This window comes from Triticum dicoccoides, chromosome 2B (genome assembly GCF_002162155.2).
Source record: "Triticum dicoccoides isolate Atlit2015 ecotype Zavitan chromosome 2B, WEW_v2.0, whole genome shotgun sequence".
Lineage (NCBI taxonomy): Eukaryota > Viridiplantae > Streptophyta > Magnoliopsida > Poales > Poaceae > Triticum > Triticum dicoccoides.
The window spans coordinates 76,476,326-76,500,546 of NC_041383.1; the positions used below are offsets into that span (position 1 = coordinate 76,476,326).

The following is a 24,221-nucleotide window of genomic DNA, read 5'->3' on the forward strand; positions in this document are numbered from 1 at the left end:
CCTACATGACCTTTCATCGATACCTTTACCAAATCGTGTTCACCACATCACTCTCATTACCGGCATGATCATTTCACTCTAGCCCATCACCCAGATGAACCAGACCTGACATGACTCTAAGCATAGCAGGCATAGCAAGGTAGGAACAACACATACATATGGCTCAAACAACTCCTACACGTGCTAGTGGGTTTCATCTAGTTACTGTGGCAATGACAGGTCATGCAGAGGAAATGGGTTCAACTACCGTAGCACACAGCAGTTTGAAACGCGTTGTCTTAATGCAGTAAAAGAGAGCAGGAGCGGGAACATGGGATTGTATCGATATGATCAAATGGTTGGTTGCTTGCCTGATGGGTCGATGCACTAATATTGTTCTTCGTTAGGGGAACCACGATACTCCTCAGGGGCAGGACCTGCCGCAAAGAGCACCGATACACAACATCACCAAACAATATGCAACAATATGATGCATGCATGAAAACATGGCAATATGGGTGTGTTGGGCTAATGCAACTAAAACCAGATGGGTTTGAACCATTTTGAACCAAAGATTCAATTTCCAAACTCATATATGGTCATTTAAGGTGCTTTAACTTGTTCTGCAATAAACAGTAGGTTAGCTTGTTTAAACATGCATGAAACCAGTACAGATGGATAGATTGGATTTTTCTGATCATTTTTCATATATAAAACTTTGCATTTGGAGCTATGGTTGATTTATTATGATTTTTCGAAGTTTGGGGGATTTTCTGAAATTTATAAATCATTTTAGATTTATTTTAATTCCAGAAAAGGATTACTGTGTCAGCATGATGTCATGCTGACCTCAGCAAGTCAACAGACTGGTCCAGGTCAAACTGACCAGTGGGTCCAAGGTGTCAGTGCAATTAGTTTAGCTAAAAATTAATTAAAACTAAACCGGATTAGTTAACAGGGCTGGGCCCCACCTGTCATTGACTCAACAGAGTCAACCAGGGCCCACCCGTGGTCAAAGTCAAGTCGGCTGCACCGGCGTTTAGCCGCCGGCGAGCCCGACGCGGCGGTGGAAGTGATTTTGGCCGTTCCGGCCACCAAATGGGTCGCGGAATGCATCTAAGTGGAGCTGGGGACAAACCGCAGCTCTTGGTGGAGTTAGTTGGGGTCGGGGTGGCCAGAATCGGCGACGGCGACGACCTAGGCGGCCGCCGGAGTTCGGGTGGAGGCGAACTCGGGGCTAGGGTGTGCGGTGAGGTGCGGGGAGTGTATGGTTAGACCCTACGTGACGTGGTGAGTGCGATGGACACTGAGAGGTGACCGGAGGATGGCCGGGAGCACGTCGGCGACGATCTCCGTGGCGGTGCGTGCGGGTGATCTTCGTGCGGTTGCTACACAACTCGGGGGCGAGAGACGAAGGGAAGGGGAGGTAGCTAGGCTCACAGGGCACTCGCGGAGGCAACCGGCGGGGTCGGGGACGGACTGATGCGGCGACGGCGTTGAAGGGGATCTTCGGCGACGGCGGACTCGGGCGAAGTCGGGGCGGTGGACTCGGGCCACACGAGCACGCGGGGCTCGGCTAGCTCGACGAAGAGGATGGCGGCGGAGCTCCTAGACACGGCGAGACGGAGCACGGACGGCGGGGAGCGCGGCTATGGTGATGGGGCGGCGGCGGTGGCGTCGGCCATGGCTGGGGAGCGCGAGGGAGAGGAGCTGGGGAGGAGAGGAGATGTCCGAGGGGTTTGGGGGAGAGAGGGGGATCGATCCCCGTCATCAGCTGGACGAGGGGAGCGGCGAGGCGGCGGGCAGCTGCGTGGCACCCATGCGGTGCTCGCCGCCGAGCACCTGCCTGCCTGCCTGGCCGAGCCAAGCAGCTCGCTGGCGCGGCAGCTGGGCTGGGCCGGCAGGTGGGCCGGTTAGTAGGCGCCAGGTAAGTTTTTCCTATTTTCTTGTTTTTTATTTATTCTGTAGGTTTGTTGAATTTCTAAAAATACCTAGGCAACTCCAAAATTTACCAAACTGCACCTGGTCCTTAGTTGGAATATTTCCAGCAAGGAACATTTTAGTTTGGGAATATTTGAGCATTTGAAATATTTTATAAATTTTAAATGCCCAATTCAAATATTTATGACTTAATACAAAGACCTTAGGATGACCTAGAAAATTGTGCATCACTTTTGGCAGAGGTTCTGAACCAAGACAAAAATGATGGACATTTTGGAAGGGCATTTCAGGTTCATTGAAAATATTTTTAGTAAACCCTAGTTGGATTCAGAGGGGGCTGGGGGTTCTGTCATCCCCATTTCAAGTTTCTGTTGAGAAAAATAGACATGATGCAACACTCTAATGCATGAACTAGCTAGGGTGTGACAACTCACCCCCACTCAAAAGAATCTCGTCCCGAGATTTAGGTTCCTCCGGAAAGAAGGCAGGGTACTCAAGTCGAAGACGATCCTCCCTTTCCCATGTTGCTTCCTTCTCAGAATGGTGCGACCATTGAACCTTGAGAAACTTGATATTATGACGTCGAGTGGTACGCTCGGCTTGATCAAGGATACGAACGGGGTACTCTCGATACGTGAGGTTATCTTGAAGATCAAGCGTTTCGTGGTCCACTCCACGGATAGGATCCGAGAAGCAACGCCTGAGTTGAGAAACGTGGAAGACGTCGTGGACTTTGGAGAGATGCGGAGGTAGTTCCAATTGGTAGGCAACTTCTCCTCGTTTAGCGAGAATGCGAAAGGGTCCAATGTAACGAGGAGCCAATTTGCCTTTGATAACGAAACGATGGGTTCCCTTCAGAGGAGTAACCCGAAGGTAAGCCTTCTCGTCAACCTCAAAAGTCATAGCCTTATGTTTTCGGTCGTATTGACTCTTTTGGCGAGATTGGGCTGTTTTCAACTTTTCACGAACAATGCGAACTTGCTCTTCTGCTTCCTGGATCATGTCCGGGCCAAAGAATTGTCTTTCCCCGGTTTCTGACCAGTTAAGAGGCGTTCGACACCTTCGTCCATAGAGAGCTTCAAAAGGGGCTTTACCCAAGCTAGATTGATAGCTGTTGTTATAAGCAAATTCGGCAAATGGAAGGCATTTCTCCCAATCCATTCCGAATGAGATAACAGAAGCTCGAAGCATGTCTTCTAGAATCTGGTTGACGCGTTCTACTTGACCACTTGATTGAGGGTGAAAAGCAGTGCTAAAGGAAAGGCGGGTTCCCATAGCATTCTAGAAACTTTCCCAAAATCGAGAGGTAAAGAGACTTCCTCGATCCGAGTTAATTTCCAGTGGAACACCATGGAGAGACACTATTCGGGAGATGTATAAGTCTGCTAATTGACTAGCGGTTATACTCTCGCGAACAGGTAAGAAATGGGCTACTTTGGAAAGACGGTCGACAACGACGAAGATAGCATTATTCCCTCTCTTGGTCCTGGGAAAACCGGTAATGAAATCCATACCAATTTTGTCCCATTTCCATTCAGGAATAGCTAAGGGTTGAAGGGTGCCAGCAGGCTGTTGATGCTCCGCTTTTACACGACGACAGACGTCGCAACTAGCAATATACTGAGCAATTTCTCTCTTCATCCTAGTCCACCAGAACCTCTGGCGTAGGTCCTGATACATCTTGGTACTACCGGGATGAATGGTGAGAGGAGATTCATGAGCTTCCTTTAGGATCAATCGCCTCAGGTTTCGCACTTTGGGAACCACTAGACGGTTCCCGAAGTATACGACTCCTTGATCATCAATGGAGAAACAATTCGCAACTCCTTTCTTGATGTTTCTTTTGATGCGGGAAATCCCCGGATCTACCTTCTGTGCTTTGATGATCTGATCCGTAAGGGTAGGTTTCGCCACCAAGGTGGAAAGGAATCCTTGAGGAACAATGTGGGGGTTAAGCTTTCGAAATTCCTCATGGAGAAGCGATTGACTTTGTTGTAACATCAGATTGTTACAATAAGATTTACGACTTAGTGCATCATCCATGACGTTGGCTTTTCCTGGGGTGTAAGTTATCCCTAAGCCGAAATCAGTAATCAACTCAACCCAACGTCTTTGCCTGAGATTCAAATCCGGTTGGGTGAAGATGTACTTCAGACTTTGGTGATCGGTGAAGATTTCGCAACGATTACCGAGGAGGTAATGTCGCCAGGTTTGAAGTGCATAGACTACGGCTGCAAGCTCTAGATCATGAGTAGGATAATTCTCCTCATGTGGGTGTAATTGTCGTGAAGCATAAGCAATTATGTGTCAATCTTGCATGAGAATGCAACCTAGTCCTTGTCGCGAGGCGTCGCAATAGATAACAAAGTCCTTAGAAAAATCTGGTGGTACCAATACGGGAGCAGATGTTAGGCGTCTTTTCAGTTCCTGAAAGCTGTGCTCACATTGTGGAGGAGTTCAGTTAGAGGTTTGGCAACTTTGGAGAAGTTCTCGACAAAGCGGCGACAATAGCTCGCTAAGCCAAGGAAACTCCGAACTTGCTTGACCGATTCAGGTGGAGTCCAATTAAGGACGGCTTGAACTCGCTCGGGGTTAACAGCAATACCTTTACCAGAAATTACATGTCCTAGATAGGTCACTTCTGGCAACCAAAATTCACATTTAGAGAACTTGGCATAAAGGCGATGCTCTCGAAGTTTCATCAACACTAGCCTTAGATGTTCGGCATGTTCTTCCTCGTTCTTGGAGTAGATGAGTATATCATCGAGGTAGACCACGACGAATTTATCCAAATACTCCATGAAGATTGAGTTCATTAACCGAGAAAAGGTGGCTGGGGCGTTGGTTAAACCGAAGGACATGACGGTGTACTCGTATTGGCCATAACGAGTAACAAAGGCCGTTTTAGGAATGTCCCCATTCCGGATTTTGATTTGATGGTAGCCCAATCTCAAATCCATTTTAGAGAAGACTGAGGATCCAGCGAGCTGATCATACAGGTCGTTGATCCTGGGGAGCGGATACTTGTTCTTGATTGTGACCAGGTTGACTGGTCGATAATCTACAACCATTCGGTCCGTACCATCCTTCTTTTTGATGAAGAGGACGGGGCAAGCCCATGGAGACGAACTAGGTCGGATGAAACCCTTTTTCAAGGACTCATCGAGTTGTTTCTTAAGCTCGGCTAGTTCTAGTGGTGCCATCTTATAGGGTCTTCTAGCAATCGGGACAGTTCCTGGAATGAGATCTATCACGAACTCAACATCTCTGTCAGGTGGAACACCTGGCAATTCCTCTGGGAAGACATCTGGAAAGTCACGGACTATCGGGACGTCTTCGAGGTCTGGCAGGGAACTGGCGTTAAGAGAATATAGCTGTCGCTTAGCTACTCGGGTCAAGACATTGACTATCTTTCCCGAAGGATGTGTGAGTTGAACAGTCCTAGAGAAACAATCAATTTTGGCATGATGGGCTGACATCCAGTCCATTCCCAAAATGATATTAATATCCGAAGATTTGAGAGCTATCAAAGATGCGAGAAAAACAAGTCTGTCGACTTGAATTTCATTTCCATGGCTTACTCTAGAGGTTTGCCATCTAGAACCAGGAGTAGAAATTTCCATAGTGGGCGGCATGTCACAGAATGCGGTGTTATGCAAACGAGCATAATTTTCGGATATGAAAGAATGAGATGCTCCAGTATCAAAAAGAACAGATGCCGGATGGCAATTAACAAGGAGCATACCAAGAACGACGTTGGGATCCTCTTGAGCTTCTTCAACAGAGATACAGTTGACATGGCCACGTGCAGCGGTGGCCGGCTTGGCGTAAAACACTTTCCCTGTCGGCTTGCCATGGCCAACAGCTTTTCCAGATTGGTTGGGGTTGGTCTGGGGACACTCGCGCAGATAGTGGCCCGGTTCCCCACATTTAAAGCAAGTCACAGAGCTGGTACGTGGAGGAGCATTGCTGGTTGGACCACCATAGGGCTTGGCTGGTGTAAACTGTTGGGCGGGGCGAGGCGCCTGAAAAGATGGCCTCGGTGTGAACCTGGGTGGCAGGGCAGTGTTAGGCACCCACACGCGGTGCTTCTGAGGACCAGCACCGGATGAGGAACCCATGTCACGGTCATGCTTGCGTGTTGCTTCATAATCAGTCTGGCCAGACTTAGCACTGATGGCTTTGTTAACAAGCTTCTGAAAAGATGTGCACTCATGCAGACGGAGGTCGCGGCGAAGCTCAGGGCTAAGTCCCTTGCGGAACCTTGCTTGCTTCTTTGCATTAGTAGAGACTTCCTCAGTTGCATATCATGCAAGGTTACCGAACTCCCTGCTGTAAGCATCCACAGAAAGTCGACCTTGAGTGAAACTGTAGAACTCCTCACGTTTACGGTCCATGAGACCCTCCGGAATGTGATGTTCACGGAAAGCCTCGCTGAATTCAGCCCAAGTAGTGACATGGCCCGCTAGGCGCATAGCTCCATAGTTCTCCCACCATAGACTGGCGGGGCCTTCAAGATGATATGCAGCAAAGGTGACCTTATCAGCCTCAGCTACTAGCGCAGAACGCAGTTTGTGAGTAATACTGCGAAGCCAGTCATCGGCGTCGAGAGGCTCGACGGAGTGGTGGAAAGTGGGTGGATGTAACTTGATGAAATCACTGAGTGACACCAAGTTATTTCTCTGATGGTGTGTCGTGTTTTGCTCGATGCGCTCCAACAAACGGTTAGTCTCCCGCTTGTTTCTCTCGGCTTCTAGCATAACTTCGGCCAGAGAGGGTGGTTGAGGCAGGTTTGTTCCCCCAACTCTGCTGCCTTCGGCCTGCTCTGGGGGAGCAGGGTTGGTGCGGGTGTTAACCATCCTAGGAAAACAAAGCAATGGTTTAGTCCAGGATGGTAGGATTCTGACATAGAAATGTAGAATGTAATGGATAACTTGGAATGTAAGATGAGCATCCGTATGACATGGTAGATACAGAAACTGCTTCTTTTATTCCATCGTCATACACACCATACAAGGTTTAGTACAGAACCAAACAAAGTACTGCTACGGTGAAATTAGGATTACATCTCATCGGAGGCATTCCGAGCTCCTATACATTATTTTTCTACACCTCCGGAAGGCGGTACAAAATAAGGCATATCCCACGAGTCACGCAGGACGGTGGACGATACAGCTAGTATGATACTAGTGATACTACTACTAACTCAGACAGCTCCGTAGTAGTCTTCATAGAAGTCACCTCCATAGCCTGGAAGCTCAACGTGATCATCCGGAAACAGTCGGTCGCGTGGAGCTTGTGGACCATAGGGGCTAGGATGAGGTCTTGGACCAATAAACGGTGGCCTACGGGGACCACGAGGTGGGGTGATGCCTCCTACATCACGCCAATCCATCACGTCTGGCAGAGCAGATCTCACAGGATAGAGATCTCGCATATCCATATATCCAGCTTGCACAGCCGGTGCAAACCGAGTCAAAGTGGCCCAATGATCAGCACGGGTATTGAAAAGCTCTAGCCTCAAGGCCCGATTTTCACGGTCCTTGTCTTCAAGCAACTGTGCAGTGGTGCGGGTCCGTGAATCCTCCTGAGTGGAGTCAGCCTAGATAGCCTGGAGATACCCTTGTGCTCCCGGAAGTGATGCTGGCATATACCGGAAGTCAGAGTCCCGAAATAGGCCAGTCCTGACTCGCATGATGGTCATCATAGAGTAGGCAGCATCCTGCACAGCCATCTCAATAGTAACCCCGAGTCCATAGGAGCAGTGGAGGGGCTCGGTAGATCCAGGATAAGATGGAAATATCCTGACAGTGCAAAGATATTGACTTTGATTAAAGTCTCGGAATTGCTCTTCGACCGTGTACTCAGGATACCAACGATATCCAGCCTCAGTCATTACCCTAACCAACATAGCAGTATGGCCGGGTACATCTAGACATCGAGTCAAACGAACCACTTGATTCTGAGGACGGGTCTCCATCTGGAACATGATAAACACAAGACATTAAGATTTCTAGCAGAAATTGGACAGCATAACGGCTGTAAATGCTCAAAAGGATTTTGAGGCATTTGACAAAGAATTGCATAGACACTCAACAACATCATATCAAGGTTCTGGGTCCATCTTAGCAACATAATGGGGTAGTAGAGCTGAACTAGGCTTGTATCCATCAAACCTATAAGGTACTACTGATTAGTAACACGTGAACCTGATAGAGAGGAGGGATCCTAGTCCTTAACCCCCGGTAGAAGGATAGACTGACTCAGATCAGAATGTTATGAGATAAAGGAGTAAAAAGAGCCTTACGTTCCATCCCACAAACAATTCCCCTATATATAACTAAAGAATTTCTAGACTCAACATCGACCAGTTTGGCTTGGAGAACCTACAGGCAGTCCGGCTCTGATGCCAACGCTGTCAGGACCCCGACTCGATGCCACACCGATCTAGCATGTAACACCTCATATCACTTTGCGGCCTCACGCATGGTATTCCCACGAGTGTCGTCTTACCTTTGCCCGGGACCGTTTGCGCCTTTTGGCACACGTATATGATAGTGTCGCTAGCATCCATATGGTAAAGAGCCCGGGCTGACATGGCTAGTTGAAAACCCAAAGTGGCACAGACTTACAGGGACAGGCATCCATGACCCAGCATCGAACGTGTCGGTCATCAGCAAGTGAATCCGGGCTGTAGCACTGGGCTAACAGGACTCCGGTAAACCGGGCTGTAGCGGGCTAACAGGACTCCGGTATCCATCGCGTGACATTTCCCCGAAGGGACAGACACAGGAACGAAGAAGGACACATGCCGGCCAGCCTAAGTGTTCCGGAGCAGTAGCAAGCTACCAAGGCTTAGTGGAAACACTAGGAGACATTTCCCGGTAAGAGAGGCTACTAAGAATAAACAACTAAATAGTCAGATCCCACACATACCAAGCATTTCAATCATACACACAATATGCTCGATATGTGCAAATACAACAAGGCATCACAACATGACTCTACGACACCAGTACTTTATTTAAGGCACAGAGAGCCATACATATCATACACACAAGTACGGGTCACACGACCCAGCATTCAAGTCATACAGACATACAAGCCAACAGCGGAAGTAACTTGTCTGAGTACAGACAACTAGTAAGATAAAAGAGGCTTGAGAAAGCCTGGCTATACTACGTGGTCCTTCACAAGCTCAGGATCACCACCTGGGCCTCGGTCTACTCATCGATGTCAACGTCTATGAAGAACCCATCAGAAGGGGTTGCAGCGTCTTCTGAAAAATGTAAATTAAAGCAACATGAGTACAAAGGTACTCAGCAAGACTTACATCAGATCCTACATACATGCACATTATCAAGAAGGGTTGGTGGGGTTATTGCAGCAAGCCAGCTTTGATTATTGGCTAAGCTATCCTACGATACACCAACTTGAAATGGTTTTCCGCACACGAGTCCACTACTCACCATTCCAATACACCACCGAGGATCCACCTCCGTCATCCTACGGAAGAACCATCCTCGGCACTCACGCTTATCTTGAGATTTTTAGTAGTATCCATTCACTTGTCTATGAACTGTATAGGCAACCAAGTAGTCCTTTACCGCGGACGCGGCTATTCGAATAGATAATGTTAACCCTGCAGGGGTGTACTTCTTCATACATGCTCTCACCACTTACCGCCGTTTACACGACATGTACTCGGCAACCTTCAAGCGGAAGCCCAACGTGGGTGTCGGCCACGACCTACCTAGACACCTAAGTCTCTAGTCCAGGTTTATCGCCTATCCAGGTTCCATCTGTAGGGAGTCCGGCCGAGGTTTCCCATACGGCCCCGAACGATGTGTACAGGGTTCCGTGACACCTAATGGGTGCCCGGTATTCCCGGCCACGTACCTACCGCATCACAGCCCACCCCTACGGTTAGCGCTGTCCACGGCCTCCAGTAGGCTACAAACACCAGAAACTACTTGCAACTCCTGGACAGAGGACTAGGGTGAATAAGAAGCCGAGAGGGTCCATCGGTTTCGGGCCCAATGCATGGTAGTAGCTGATTCTTAAATCACACATACAGATCTCAGTGCTTAAGGACGGCTTCAATGAAACAACCCACCATGTACTCCTACATGGCCTTTCATCGATACCTTTACCAAATCGTGTTCACCACATCACTCTCATTACCGGCATGATCATTTCACTCTAGCCCATCACCCAGATGAACCAGACCTGACACGACTCTAAGCATAGCAGGCATAGCAAGGTAGGAACAACACATACATATGGCTCAAACAACTCCTACACATGCTAGTGGGTTTCATCTAGTTACTGTGGCAATGATAGGTCATGCAGAGGAAATGGGTTCAACTACCGTAGCACATAGCAGTTTGAAACGCGTTGTCTTAATGCAGTAAAAGAGAGTAGGAGTGAGAACATGGGATTGTATCGATATGATCAAATGGTTGGTTGCTTGCCTGATGGGTCGATGCACTAATATTGTTCTTTGTTAGGGGAACCACGATACTCCTCAGGGGCAGGACCTGCCGCAAAGAGCACCGATACACAACATCACCAAACAATATGCAACAATATGATGCATGCATGAAAACATGGCAATATGGGTGTGTTGGGCTAATGCAACTAAAACCAGATGGGTTTGAACCATTTTGAACCAAAGATTCAATTTCCAAACTCATATATGGTCATTTAAGGTGCTTTAACTTGTTCTGCAATAAACAGTAGGTTAGCTTGTTTAAACATGCATGAAACCAGTACAGATGGATATATTGGATTTTTCTGATCATTTTTCATATATAAAACTTTGCATTTGGAGCTATGGTTGATTTATTATGATTTTTTGAAGTTTGGGGGATTTTCTGAAATTTATAAATCATTTTAGATTTATTTTAATTCCAGAAAAGGATTACTGCGTCAGCATGATGTCATGCTGACCTCAGCAAGTCAACAGACTAGTCCAGGTCAAACTGACCAGTGGGTCCAGGGTGTCAGTGCAATTAGTTTAGCTAAAAATTAATTAAAACTAAACCGGATTAGTTAACAGGGCTGGGCCCCACCTGTCATTGACTCAACAGAGTCAACCAGGGCCCACCCGTGGTCAAAGTCAAGTCGGTTGCACCGACGTTTAGCCGCCGGCGAGCCCGACGCGGCGGTGGAAGTGATTTTGGCCGTTCCGGCCACCAAATGGGTCGCGGAAGGCATCTAAGTAGAGCTAGGGACAAACCGCAGCTCTTGGTGGAGTTAGCTGGGGTCGGGGTGGCCGGAATCGGCGCCGGCGACGACCTAGGCGGCCGCCGGAGTTCGGGTGGAGGCGAACTCGGGGCTAGGGTGTGCGGTGAGGTGCGGGGAGTGTATGGTTAGACCCTACGCGACGTGGTGAGTGCGATGGACACCGAGAGGTGACCGGAGGATGGCCGGGAGCATGTCGGCGACGATCTCCGCGGCGGTGCGTGCAGGTGATCTTCGTGTGGTTGCTACACAGCTCGGGGGCGAGAGAGGAAGGGAAGGGGAGGTAGCTAGGCTCACACAGGGCACTCGTGGAGGCAACCGGCGGGGTCGGGGACGGACTGATGCGGCAACGGCGTTGAAGGGGATCTCCGGCGATGGCGGACTCGGGCGAAGTCGGGGCGGTGGACTCGGGCCACACGAGCATGCGGGGCTCGGCTAGCTCGACGAAGAGGATGGCGGCAGAGCTCCTAGACACGGCGAGACGGAGCACGGACGGCGGGGAGCGCGACTACGGTGATGGGGCGGTGGCGGTGGCGTCGGCCATGGCTGGGGAGCGCGAGGGAGAGGAGCTGGGGAGGAGAGGAGATGTCCGAGGGGTTCGGGGGAGAGAGGGGGATCGATCCCCGTCATCAGCTGGACGAGGGAAGCGGCGAGGCGGCGGGCAGCTGCGTGGCACCCATGCGGTGCTCGCCGCCGAGCACCAGCCTGCCTGCCGGGCCGAGCCAAGCAGCTCGCTGGCGCGGCAGCTGGGCTGGGCCGGCAGGTGGGCCGGTTAGTAGGCGCCAGGTAAGTTTTTCCTATTTTCCTGTTTTTTATTTATTCTGTAGTTTTGTTGAATTTCTAAAAATACCTAGGCAACTCCAAAATTTACCAAACTGCACATGGTCCTTAGTTGGAATATTTCCAGCAAGGAACATTTTAGTTTGGGAATAGTTGAACATTTGAAATATTTTATAAATTTTAAATGCCCAATTCAAATATTTATGACTTAATACAAAGACCTTAGGATGACCTAGAAAATTGTGCATCACTTTTGGCAGAGGTTCTGAACCAAGACAAAAATGATGGACATTTTGGAAGGGCATTTCAGGTTTATTGAAAATATTTTTAGTAAACCCTAGTTGGATTCAGAGGGGGCTGGGGGTTCTGTCATCCCCATTTCAAGTTTCTGTTGAGAAAAATAGACATGATGCAACACTCTAATGCATGAACTAGCTAGGGTGTGACAAAGGGCCCCCGGTTCTTGTTCTGCCCCGGGCCCCCGAAATCTCAGGACCGGCCCTGATCGAAGATGATCCAAGTAGAAAGCTTCAGTAGTATGATAGATTTTGGGTGGTTCTTCAACCATTGGTTTAGCAGGTACAACAATTTTTTTGGTATTTTGCATTTCCTACCCATAACTAAAGATAGAAAACAAGAGCACAAAATAAAAATTACTTAGTGATAAAGTAAACAAGCACACACGAGAATATTCACCCCACGCTATTGCTCCCCGGCAATGGCGTCAGGAAAAAGGTCTTGATAACCCACAAGTATAGGGGATCGTTTGTAGCCTTCTTCGATAAATAAGAGTGTCGAACCCAATGAGGAGCTAAAGGCGGAACAAATATTCCCTCAAGTTCTATCGACCACCGATACAACTCTACGCACACTTGACGTTTGCTTTACCTAGAACAAGTATGAAACTATTTTGCAAGAATTAAACTACGAGTACTTTGCAAGGATAAAACTATGAATAAATTGCAAGATAATAAAATTAGATAGCTTTTGTCAACAAGAAAGTCATTTGTCCCTAGGCAATCGATAACAAGTACCGGTAATTATTCTTGCAATTTTATATGAGGGAGAGGCATGAGCTAACATACTTTCTCTACTTGGATCATATGCACTTACGGTTGGACCCCCATCAAGCATCCACAACTACTAAAGATCATTAAGGTTGTGAAACCCAACCATAGCATTAAGTATCAAGTCCTCTTTATCCCATACGCAACAACCCACCTACTCGGGTTTAACCTTATGTCACTCTCGCAACCCACCATAAGAGAATCATGAACGTATTGCAACACCCTACAACAGGGATCCCTCACGTTTGCGCGAGACGGAGGGCACTGTAGGACAGCACCATAAATAAAATATACAATCATACCAATCAAGATCACGATTGACCCACATGACAAAACAGATCTACTCAAACATCATAGGATAGCCAAATATCATTGGGAAATAATATATGGAGTTGAGCACCATGTTTAAGTAGAGATTACAACAGGGAGAAGAGGTGTTACACCGCTACATAGAGGAGGAGAAAGTTGGTGTTGACAGTAGAAACATTGTTGGTGTAGATCGCCGCCACGATCCTTGCCCCGGCGGCACTCCGGCGCCACCGGGAGAGAGGGGGGGGAGAGCCCACTGTCGGTGTCAAAACCGGCGGATCTCGGGTAGGGGGTCCCGAACTATGCGTCTAAGGATAATGGTAACAGGAGGCGGGGGACACGATGTTTACCCAGGTTCGGGCCCTCTCGATGGAGGTAATACCCTACTTCCTACTTGATTGATCTTGATGATATGAGTATTACAAGAGTTGATCTACCACGAGATCGTAGAGGCTAAACCCTAGAAGCTAGCCTATGATTATGATTGTTGTTGTCCTACGGACTAAACCCTCCGGTTTATATAGACACCAGAGGGGGCTAGGGTTACACAGAGTCGGTTACAGAGAAGGTGATCTATACATCCGAACCACCAAGCTTGCCTTCCACGCAAAGGAGAGACCCACCCGGACACGGACGAAGTCTTCAATCTTGTATCTTCATAGTCCAACAGTCTAGCATAAGCATATGGTCCGGCTGTCCGATGACCCCCTAATCCAGGACTCCCTCACCCCCTTCTTCTTCTTCCTTGGCCTCCCCCCTAGGTGGGAGCAGAGTTTCCCCTCTGGTCCATGGTCTCCATGGCGGCGGAGAGGCGGGAGCCCCCGAGATTGGATCTCCCTCTCTGTTCTCTTCTGTTTCGCGTTCTCCAGATCTGGCCCTTCATGGTTTCTTAAATTTCCAGAGATTCGTAACTCCGATTGCGCTGAAATTTTTACACAATTTTTTTCCATAAATTATCTTTCTTGCGCCAGAAGAAGGGCCCCAACCGACCTTCGAGGAGGGCACAAGATACCTGGGCGCGCCAGAGGGTGCCCGGTGCGCCAGAGGGTGCCCGGCGCGCCCTGGTGGGTTGTGGTCACTGTGGGCCCCCGTTTGCATTGATTCCACCTCCAAAAATCACATATATTTTGAAATAATTCTTCGTAAATTTTTATCATGTTTGGAGTTTGTTTGATATGGATTTTTTGCGAAACAAAAAATATGCACCAAACAGAAACTGGCACTGGGCACTGGATTAATAGGTTAGTCCAATAAATCACATAATTTTTGCCAGAAATATGTGAAAGTTGTATAATATTGGCATGGAAAAATAAAAAAATTATAGATACGACGGAGATGTATCAGTATCCCATCGGTCCACAGACCGGTTTGGACGTATGTTTTCCCGCAAACTAGAGGCAAAACCAAGGCCTTTGCGGGATTGCTGCCATGTACGCGAAGGTGACCGTGGACCGACCCGAAATCTCTCCCACGTGAAGCGGTTGACATTGCTCAAGCCGCTCCAGAGCACGAGCGCTGCATTCATGCCGGCCTAGAGCGAATGCAACCTCTCATTTGTGCCCACATTAAAATGATGCATCCGTCGAGAGCACCACTTGCACTGCATTCGATGTCCGCGCTTGTTTAATGTCGTATAAACATTGTTGGATGGGACATGGTGGATATCTACCACTTGAAGCAGGTTGCCGTCCGTTCTCCTACCGTCATTATACAGGCACACCGGCCGTGAAACCATCTTCGGTGCCCGCATTGACATACCCCACCGCTTGGCCTGGCCGCGAAACCAACTCCGGTCGCGAAACCAACTCCGTATAAACATTACTGGACGAGACATGATGGATATCTACCACTTGAAGCAGGCTGCCATCCGTTCGCCTACCGTCATTATACAGGCACACCGGCCGCGAAACCAACTCCGGTCGCGAAACCAACTCCGTATAAACATTACTAGCCGGGACATGATGGATATCTACCACTTGAATCAGGCTGATATCCGTTCACCTACCATCATTATACAGGCACATCGACCGCGAAACCAACTCTCGCGCCCGCATTGACACACCCCACCGCTTGGCCTGGCCGGTGTCCGCCATTTACACTAGGTCACACTCGACACAAACCACAACACACCACGTCTGCTTCACATCCTCCCCCGTAGACCACTTCTGGCATGATCACGAGCTCTAGTGCCGCGAGCTCTAGTGCATTGTTGGAGAGCCTCTCAACATAGCATAAGCACGAGCTGGCCACCCTTGAGGCCGGCTGGCAGGGTTGTCGTGTGAGGCGGATAGAGGTCGGCCTGCCGGCCTACTCCTCGGAGGTCTGCGACGATGACCCGACGACGGAGACAGCCTCCGACGACGAGTCGGCGCCCATGCCCGCCCTGTTCCATGTCAGCTTGACCATGGAGCTTGCACGGGCGCACTTCAAGGATGCCATGGCGGAGCAGCAGCCGGCGCACCACAATTGATGTCAGGGTTCCGGCAGGTGCAGGAGGAACTGGGTACAACTTCTACCTCCTCAAGCAGGATCGGCTAATGGACGGCCAAATCTACGGCCAGCTCGTGAGCAAGGAAGCCGAGACGGCCAAGGCCGCGGAGAACCCCAACTTCATCACCGAGCAAAGGGTGTTGTACAAGGCCATGCACGCTCGTGCTGCCTGCAACGCAGTCACGACACAGTCGGACACGGAGGCAGCGCAGGCGGTCGCGAATGAGAATGTCGGCAGCTGCGCACACTTCGTGCTACCAATGAAGTTTCAAGGGTGCTGATTCCACGACGAGGCATGTCCGTCCATGTCCATCATCTATCTCATGTGAACCGGTGACAGACAGGCTGCAAACTCCCACGAGGAGCAGTAGGGCGTGGGAGGCGGCGAGGCCTCGAGTCCGTGATTCGATCCGTGTCCCATGTTCTAGTCTTGCTCATTGGCGGCCGCACTTTCACTCTGCGTGGCCCAGCCGGCCGTCGGACATGGACACGGCTGCCCGACATGGGTACGGAAGGGAAGAATAAGGACTCAGAGCACCGCCTTCGATTTTTAGACTAAGTTTAGGTCCGGTCGCTTTTATTTAATGAAATATGCAAGAAACGTAAAAACAAAATCACTCGGTTTGGGTGAAAACCGTTCAATTTGCATGCAATTTAAATATGGTTTGAAATGTACGCGGATATGGTTGGACGACCGGCTCCGTATCGATGTCAACGTTTGAGGATAGATACGTCCATTTTGTGGTCAGCATTTGAGACGGACTTATAGTATTACCATGACCTGTACTAAAAAAACAATTTCTTTTCGAGAATAAAAAAACATTTCCAAGACACCGCAACGGTAAGAAATTCGAGACGGAAGCACCGCACAGCAGCCGACCTCGCATTGACTCGCCTACCCCTGCCCGCTCCGGATCCTTCCATCCATCACGAGCCCACAGCTCCACTTCCCTTTTATTTCCGCCGCCGCGCCACGCCATCTCGGCCAAGGACAAGGCTCCGGCTGCCGCCACCGCCTCTGCCCCGGCTATAAAGCCGCGCCCTTTGGCCGGTCCGCTCCTCCTCCTCCTCCTCTCTTCGTCCGGGCCGCGCCCCTCGCCTGCTCGCCGTGCTCTGCCCGGTCCGCTCCTCCTCCTCTTCGTCCGGGCGGTGCCTCTCTCCTCCGGCGCCCCGCCGCGCTCTGGCCGGTCCGCTGCTCCTCCACCCTTCGCCCGAGCCGTGCGTATGTCCTCCTCGAGCCGGGTTTTATCTTGCTCGCCATCCTCGATCGATTTGCCCGTCTAGAATCGTGTCTGGATTTGATTTTGCTCGTCCTCGGTCGATTTGTCCGTTCAGGGTCGCGTCCGGATTTGATTTTGCTCGCCGTCACCGTCGCCTTCGCCGGTTTAGATAGCTAGAGAACCCCGCCTAATTTGATTTTGCTCGTTCTCGCCGTCGTCCGTTTAGAACCGCGTCCACTCGCGCTGAATTCGTCAGTTTAGAACCGCTCCCGAGTTGATTTTGCGCGTCCCCGCCATCGTCAGTTTAGAGTCGCTCGCTTCTGATTTGATTCTGCTCGTCCTCGCTGTCGCCCGTTTTTGCTCGTCCTAGCCGTTGCCCCGACGCGCTCGCGTGTTCCTGGTCCGTCTCGTCGAGGGTCTCCTTCTGGTTTGCGATTCAGAAATTTCTGCGTGTGCTTCTGTTGTCTGAGAGACGCTTTGGATCCTGCGTTTCTTCGTGTTCGTGTCAGCGCGAGCGTTACAGGAACGGTCGGGTCTTGGTTTTGAATTTGGGTTGCGGCCGGAGATGGAGAGGCGGAGAGCACTTGTCAGTTTGTCGTGCTAGTTCAGATCGGTTCATAGGCTCCTGCGGTTGTTCGTCGGTTGTTTTCTGATCTCAAACGGCTAGCTTGTTCGTGTACTCTGGTTCCTATGTCGATTCTGATTGTACCAGCTAGCTTGCTTCACTTTCGTCAGGCTAGATGCAGGGGTGATTTTGTTCTGATGGGTGTTAATTTCTCTTCTTTTCAATTGGTTGGTTACTTCCTATCATGCTCTGTTTATGTTCCCACATATGCTGATGTGTGTTGAGGGGTGCAAACCATGTAGGCCGTGGGTGCCATTTCGAGCAGGCAGGCATAGCAGAAAGTTTTACAAGAGTGCAAATCATGTGGCTTGCTGCTTGACTAATGGAACACCTGCTGCTGCTACTGTAGGACAAGGTTTCCTTCTTTTATTCCTCGTGTCCATATTCATATAGGAGTACTAGATGAGGTGCTGCTAGTCCTTTGACTTCGTTCTAGATTGCATAACATGACTTCAGAATTTTTTCATTGCACACCTAGGCATATGGTTCTGCTGTGAGCATAACTCCAGAGTTTATTTATCTATGAAAGCACGCTCATCACATGTTTCTTATCAATGCTGCTCACTTTTGTCATGTCCCTTTTGTTTGTCCTGTTAAATTTTATGGAGCAAATTTTGTACTCACTCTAGTTAAAATATCAAGAACGCTGACTTCTGTATTTGTCGCTATGTAAGCCATGCACTTGGGAAGCCTGGGCGTGATTAGGATTTGGATTGCATATAGATTTTATGCTATGCTTGTTTATAACCTGATTCTGACCTAATATAGTGTAAATCTGCTAATTTTTTTTAATTTAATTTATGTTAAACGCAAGTAGGTTTTGTTTGCAAGTGGTATTTCTTTTGTGTGTGTATGAACATTCACCGCTGTCAATTTTTCTTATCATAATCATTTACCGTGGTGTTCGACAATACATTTCTACTGTTCTTTGTTCCCTTTGAGGTTCACTGACTCAATTATGCATGAGATATGATATCAATTACTGCTTCGTGACAAGAATAAGCATGTGTCTCTCTGTCTACAAACTTGTGGTTAGTGCCGTAGTGATGATGATCTAACTAGCTTCCTGTTTTCAGGAATGAAGATCTGAATTACCCTCAACCCTCTACAGAAATCAGTTTACTCATTCAGTTTCTAGAACTTCTTTATAGCTTTCTGAGTTTACTTCGGTCTTGCATGGATTAGCTTTCTGTTTGCACCCCTATCTATTTCTGTTTCTTTGTGTGTTTCTTGTGTGCAAGTGCTCCATTGTGTGTGTCTTGACTGTGTGTCTGACTGTGTGTGTGTGATGTGCCCCTATCTATGTATGTTTCTTTGTCTGTTTCATGTGTGCAAGCACTCCACTGTCTGTGTGTGACTGTGTTTGACTGCTTAGATGGGGTGATTCTGATTGTGTTACTGCTTATATGGTCTGTCCAATTGGTTTCTTCTTCATGCTTTGCTTGTGTTCCAGTGTCGTCTCCCCATGTATGGGGATGTGTTGAGGGATGCAAACCATGTAGGCCGTTTCGAGCAGGCACGAATCCAGAGACACTGGTCAGGCTTCTCTCCTGCTGATAGATGATGATAGGCTAAGCGGAAAAGTTTGATTCTTGTAACACTCACTTGCTTGGCTTCCACTCCTTTGCGTGGCCGATTTGGCATCCAATGCATCCCATGCCCTTTTCCCTGTTTATCTCACTCACTCATTACAGCACGCTTTTCCCTGTTTTTGTTCCTTATTTTTCTTATCATAATAATCATGTTTACCGTGGTGTTTGACAATACATTTTTTGTGATATCTGTGTTTCCTTATGTCTTATGTGGATATCATATTCTTTTTTTGTATTACTGATGTCCAATCACTAGAATAATGCTTTTCTAAGTATTTCAGGTAGGATATAGACAAATGTCACATCTGCTCTTCCTTGCATTGCTAAGGACACTGATGGGTTGGGTTTGCTTACAGCCAGGTATATTTATGGTTTTTTACATTTTGTGATGCCGATGTCTGTAGTCCCAAAACGCTTATTTAGCCATGTTTTCCTTGTTCACTTCACAAGATTATGTATTCATGCTGATAGTATGTTGCTCTTTCCAGGACCGATAATTCTGATAGTATGCCAAGGACTGCTCAGGGTTCCTATCGCTTTTTGTTTTACCAACTAAGGTAATCGAATTTTGATCTTCAGCTTGCAAATTTATCACCTTATGGGAGGGAAAGGTTTGCATGTACATGAGCTCTGATTATCTACATACTTGAATTGCTTTGGATTTGTTGGACTGCTTTTCTACATGATGTTCTCCATGATTCACTTGATCTGTTAATTTGAGTATTTTCCTGGTGAGTTCTTTAGGTTCATCTTGTGATACAAAATTCAATTTTGGTACGCGCATACTCTGAAATTTGGTGATAAAGAAAAGGTACCTCCTAGTTTGGTCTTGGGCTCTCTTACACTTGTGTTTGTTTATATAACAGTAGTGGCCTCCTGGCTTGTAGTTGGGTAATGCAGAGAGAGGTTTGGAATTGAAGAACTAAAATAATGCAAAGTTGAAGGTTTTGAACGGGAATCTTGAACAAATAGTTTACTTTTTCTCATGTCTATGTTTGTTTTTTGCGTGCAAGCACTCCATTGTGTCTGTGTGACTGTGTGTGTGACCTTGACTGTGTGTGTGTGACTGAGTGTTTGTGTGTGTGACTGACTGCGTGTGTGTTTCTTTGTCTGTTTTTTGTTGCAAGCTCCATTGTGTGTGTGTTGACTGTGATTGTGTATTGACTGCGACTGTGTATGTGTGCATGTGTGTGTTGACTGTGACTGTATATTGACTGTGACTGTGTGTATGTGTGTATGTGTGTGTTGACTGTGACTGTGTATTGACTGCGACTGTGTATGTGTGTATGTGTGTGTTGACTGTGACTGTGTATTGACTTCGACTGTGTGTATGTGTGTTGACTGTGACTGTGTGTCATTGTGCAAGCACTCCATAACAACCTATTGGCACCTGATACTGCATGGATATTTCAATATAAGGTCATGGGCATGTCATTTTATGACCTACATACCTCTGTAGTTGGTAGTATCATTGCCCTTTGGACACTCTTCAATGCATTGATGTATATTTTCCTGCCACAAGTATGATGTTTGTGCTCAGAATGATGTATATGTAGAATCCAGGGGTGGTCTTTGGACGTTTTTCTGTATATGCAAGTGTGGTGAGCTCACATATAGTGTCAGTATCTACCTATGCAGCTGAATATTTCCAGATAGGACAGAAGTGCAATGTTTACATCCATGGAAGAAGGTTCTTTAGCACTGAACTCATCAAAGCTCCTTGGACTCAAGAGGTTTGTCATTGCACTCCTGACTTTGCTCGAGAAAAAAAAAGATTTTGCACATTTTATAGTTATATTTATGATATTTTTTCTACAGGAAGATGACGAAATTATTGACCTTGTAAACAAGTATGGACTAACAAACTGGTCTCGTTGCAAGGTATTCTTTTGATTGTTTTATTTTTATATGGTTTGCTGAAATGCATTTTCCCCTTATGTGCAAGACAAATGGGGGATGTTTGCTAATTCATAAACACACTGGTTACATAAAGAACTGTCTGGTAACTAATTCACATCATGAACAATTCTCTGTTGATGCATTGCAGGTCAGCTACCAGAACTTCCTGCTTCTGATCCTGTGATGTTTCCGAACATGCTCCCGAACATGTCCAGTTTATCCCCCTAGGACAGGTGACTATTGTGCTCCTTTTATGATTCAGTGTAGCTAGTACTCAAATCATGGATAGTCCGTTCTTTCATCACAACGCAACCAGATTCACTCTGATTTGCAGTTTATTTGGTGATGATGGCAGAATAAACCCACCTGTGATCTATCACGCTTCTTTCTTCCCTTTGCATCGATCCACTTGCAATGACACAGCAGGTATGCTTGATTTTTTTCTTTGTGCTTGAGATTTTTCTTGTTATGTGATGCATATGTCTGACCACTCTTTTCTTAGGCTACTCGGCATGCTCGGCGTGTTTACTTCTGTGGACTTCCTCCGATCGCTAATGAACAGGTAATTGCCTTGAGTAACTTGTTATTTCTTGGCGTCTCTTTCTCTATTCGCAGTCCGTGCTTACTATTTTGTTCGTCTTTCTTCAGACGGTTGCTCTATTCTTCAATCAAGTTATGGCTACTATCGGGGGAAACACATTTGGTCTAGGTGATGCAGTTGTTAATATGAAGCTGATTTTTGAATTCATTCAAAACATCTTAGTTGTTAATATGAAGCTGATTTTTGAATTCATTTAAAACATCTTAGGTGGCATAATCATCTGAATCCAAACATATGGAACGATGCTTGGACTACTGAGGAGGAACATGCACTGATTAATGCCATCAGGTATATGGGAATAAATGAGCAGAAATAGCAAAAGTTATTCCTACTGCATGCCAAACAACTTACATCATGGGTCTTGCTTGTAGTATTAGCTTTCTGTTTGTGCCCCTTCTATCTCTTGTGTGTGTGACTGACTGTGTGTGACTGTGTATGTGTGACTGACTTTGTGTGACTGTTACTGTGTGTGTGTGACTGACTCTGTGTGTGACCGAGTGTGTGCGTGACTGTTACTGTGTGTGGGACCGAGTGTGTGTGTGTGTGTGTGTTTGAATTAATATTGCATTTGCTTGATGGTGTGTGCTGTATGCTTTGCTTGATGGTGTGTCCTGTATGCTTTGCTTGATGGTGTGTCCTGAATGCTTTGCTTGAATGATTGGTGTTGTATGTTTTGTTTGTTGTGGTTTAACACTGCCTTTGCCGGTCCCAAGCCCGGATGTGAAAATGTGGAGGGAGCTGCATTGATATTGCATTTGCTTGATTGTGTGTCCTGTATGCTTTGCTTGAATGATTATGTTGTTGTATAATTTGTGTTTTGTATTGTTGTGGTTTAACACTGCCTTTGCCGGTCCCAAGCCCGGATATGAAAATGTGGAGGGAGGCGCAGTTACCTTCTTTGTATTGTTTGCATTACACACAGTTTGCATTACCTTCTTTGTATTGTTTGCATTACACACAATTTCCATTACCTTCTTTGTGATTACTGCCCCGATCGAAATAGTGACATAGTGTGATAGCATGTGATGAAGCTTGAAATGCATCCTTCCTTGCTATGAAAAATCTAGGCATGCCAGGAACTTCGTGATTTCTTTCTCAAGCTGTATGAGGTCAGTGTTTTTTTTGCGAATAATATGAGGTCAGTGTTTACTTACGATAATACCGAATGTTCGATTGTTCTGGGTGGTGTATGGCTTCCCTAGAAAATAAAATGCAGTGCTATCTGTTCGGCTGTATACAAATTTTCCGACCATAGAATTTGACCTGTCTCCTAAATTAATCCTACTAGTTTTAAATCTTGTCAGTGTGGATGTTCTTTGTTCTGCTAATATACTTTGTCAAGTAAAACCATCCCAGGTTGTTTGTCCCAAGCAACCGGGCGCTGCTAGCTAGGCAAGTTGAGTGAATAATGTTCTATACTGATCTTGTGTGAACGCGTTCTGCGCCCTCGGATGCATCGCACGGATCTTGGCGTGAGGATCGCCATGTGAGGCGCAGAAATTGTTCGCTCTAACTGTCAGCTGAGTGAACGTTCCCTATATCCCCCTTCCTCGCTCCACTAACGCCAGTACCCCATCTTTTCCTAACCCGTCTCGCACTCCGCCCCGTAGGTGATACAGTATGATTTCTTTGTCTCCGCTGGCGATTCAAGCGTATTCGACCGCTCGGAGTCAAGTTCTTCATCGGCTTCAGCATTGGGCTAAGGCGTACACTGCTCCGCCGCCACTGCTCTGTTTTCTGTAGTGTTCATTCCGCCATGGGGCTCGATGGATGTTGAGTGGTTGACATGGCGGCGATAACATTTTTAATTAGCTCGATAGCCGTAGGTTTGTCGACACGGCGTCGCAGTTGCAGTCGTCGCGATGGGGAGGCACGTAGTGTGCGTCGGATTAAGTGCAGCGAGCGTCGTGGCCACGACCGTGATAGGGCCATGGGCATTGGTGCGTTCAATTTTTCCGATTTCGTTGGGGCTGTGAAGAGTTCGGTTTTTGCAATTTTCTTTATTTTTTAATTCTTTCTTCTCTTTCCCAGGCCGCAGCCCAACCACTTTCTATTTCTATTTTTTCCTGCTTCACTTCCATCCTCATGGGCCTGCGGCCTAACAACCCAGGCGAGAGGCTATATCTCCTTGTAAAAGGGGAGGAAGGAGCTGAATGTGTCAACGAAACGGTGTTGGTACTCATCCCTAAGGTTTTGAACCCAACCCAACTCTCTCAATTTCGCCCGATTAGTTTATGTAATGTCATATATAAAATTGCGTCCAAAGTGGTTGCTAACAGGCTAAAGAGGATCCTTCCTGACATCATATCTGAAGAACAGTCAGCGTTTGTTTCGGGAAGGTTAATCACAAATAATATTATTTGTGCCTATGAGTGTTTGCACTTCATGAAGAGAAGCAAAGCCAAATCAAACAGCCATTGCGCCCTAAAGTGACATGATGAAAGCTTATGACCGTTTGGAGTGGCCTTACCT

The 24,221-nt window shown here is 47.5% G+C and overlaps 1 long non-coding RNA gene across 3 annotated transcripts; it reads left to right on the forward strand.

The window, feature by feature from the left end:
• The first annotated feature begins 16,716 nt into the window (after positions 1 to 16,716).
• On the forward strand, positions 16,717 to 22,136 carry LOC119362230. 3 transcript variants are annotated; one of them, XR_005173219.1, is made up of 9 exons: positions 16,717 to 19,609; positions 19,738 to 19,806; positions 20,888 to 20,982; positions 21,068 to 21,130; positions 21,297 to 21,381; positions 21,465 to 21,574; positions 21,651 to 21,710; positions 21,797 to 21,857; positions 21,957 to 22,136. It is a non-coding gene; the product is annotated as an uncharacterized LOC119362230 (long non-coding RNA). The 3 variants fall into 3 exon arrangements; XR_005173218.1 differs by having other exon boundaries at positions 21,483 to 21,574; positions 21,957 to 22,134; XR_005173217.1 differs by having other exon boundaries at positions 21,504 to 21,574; positions 21,957 to 22,129.
• Positions 22,137 to 24,221: the final 2,085 nt, after the last annotated feature.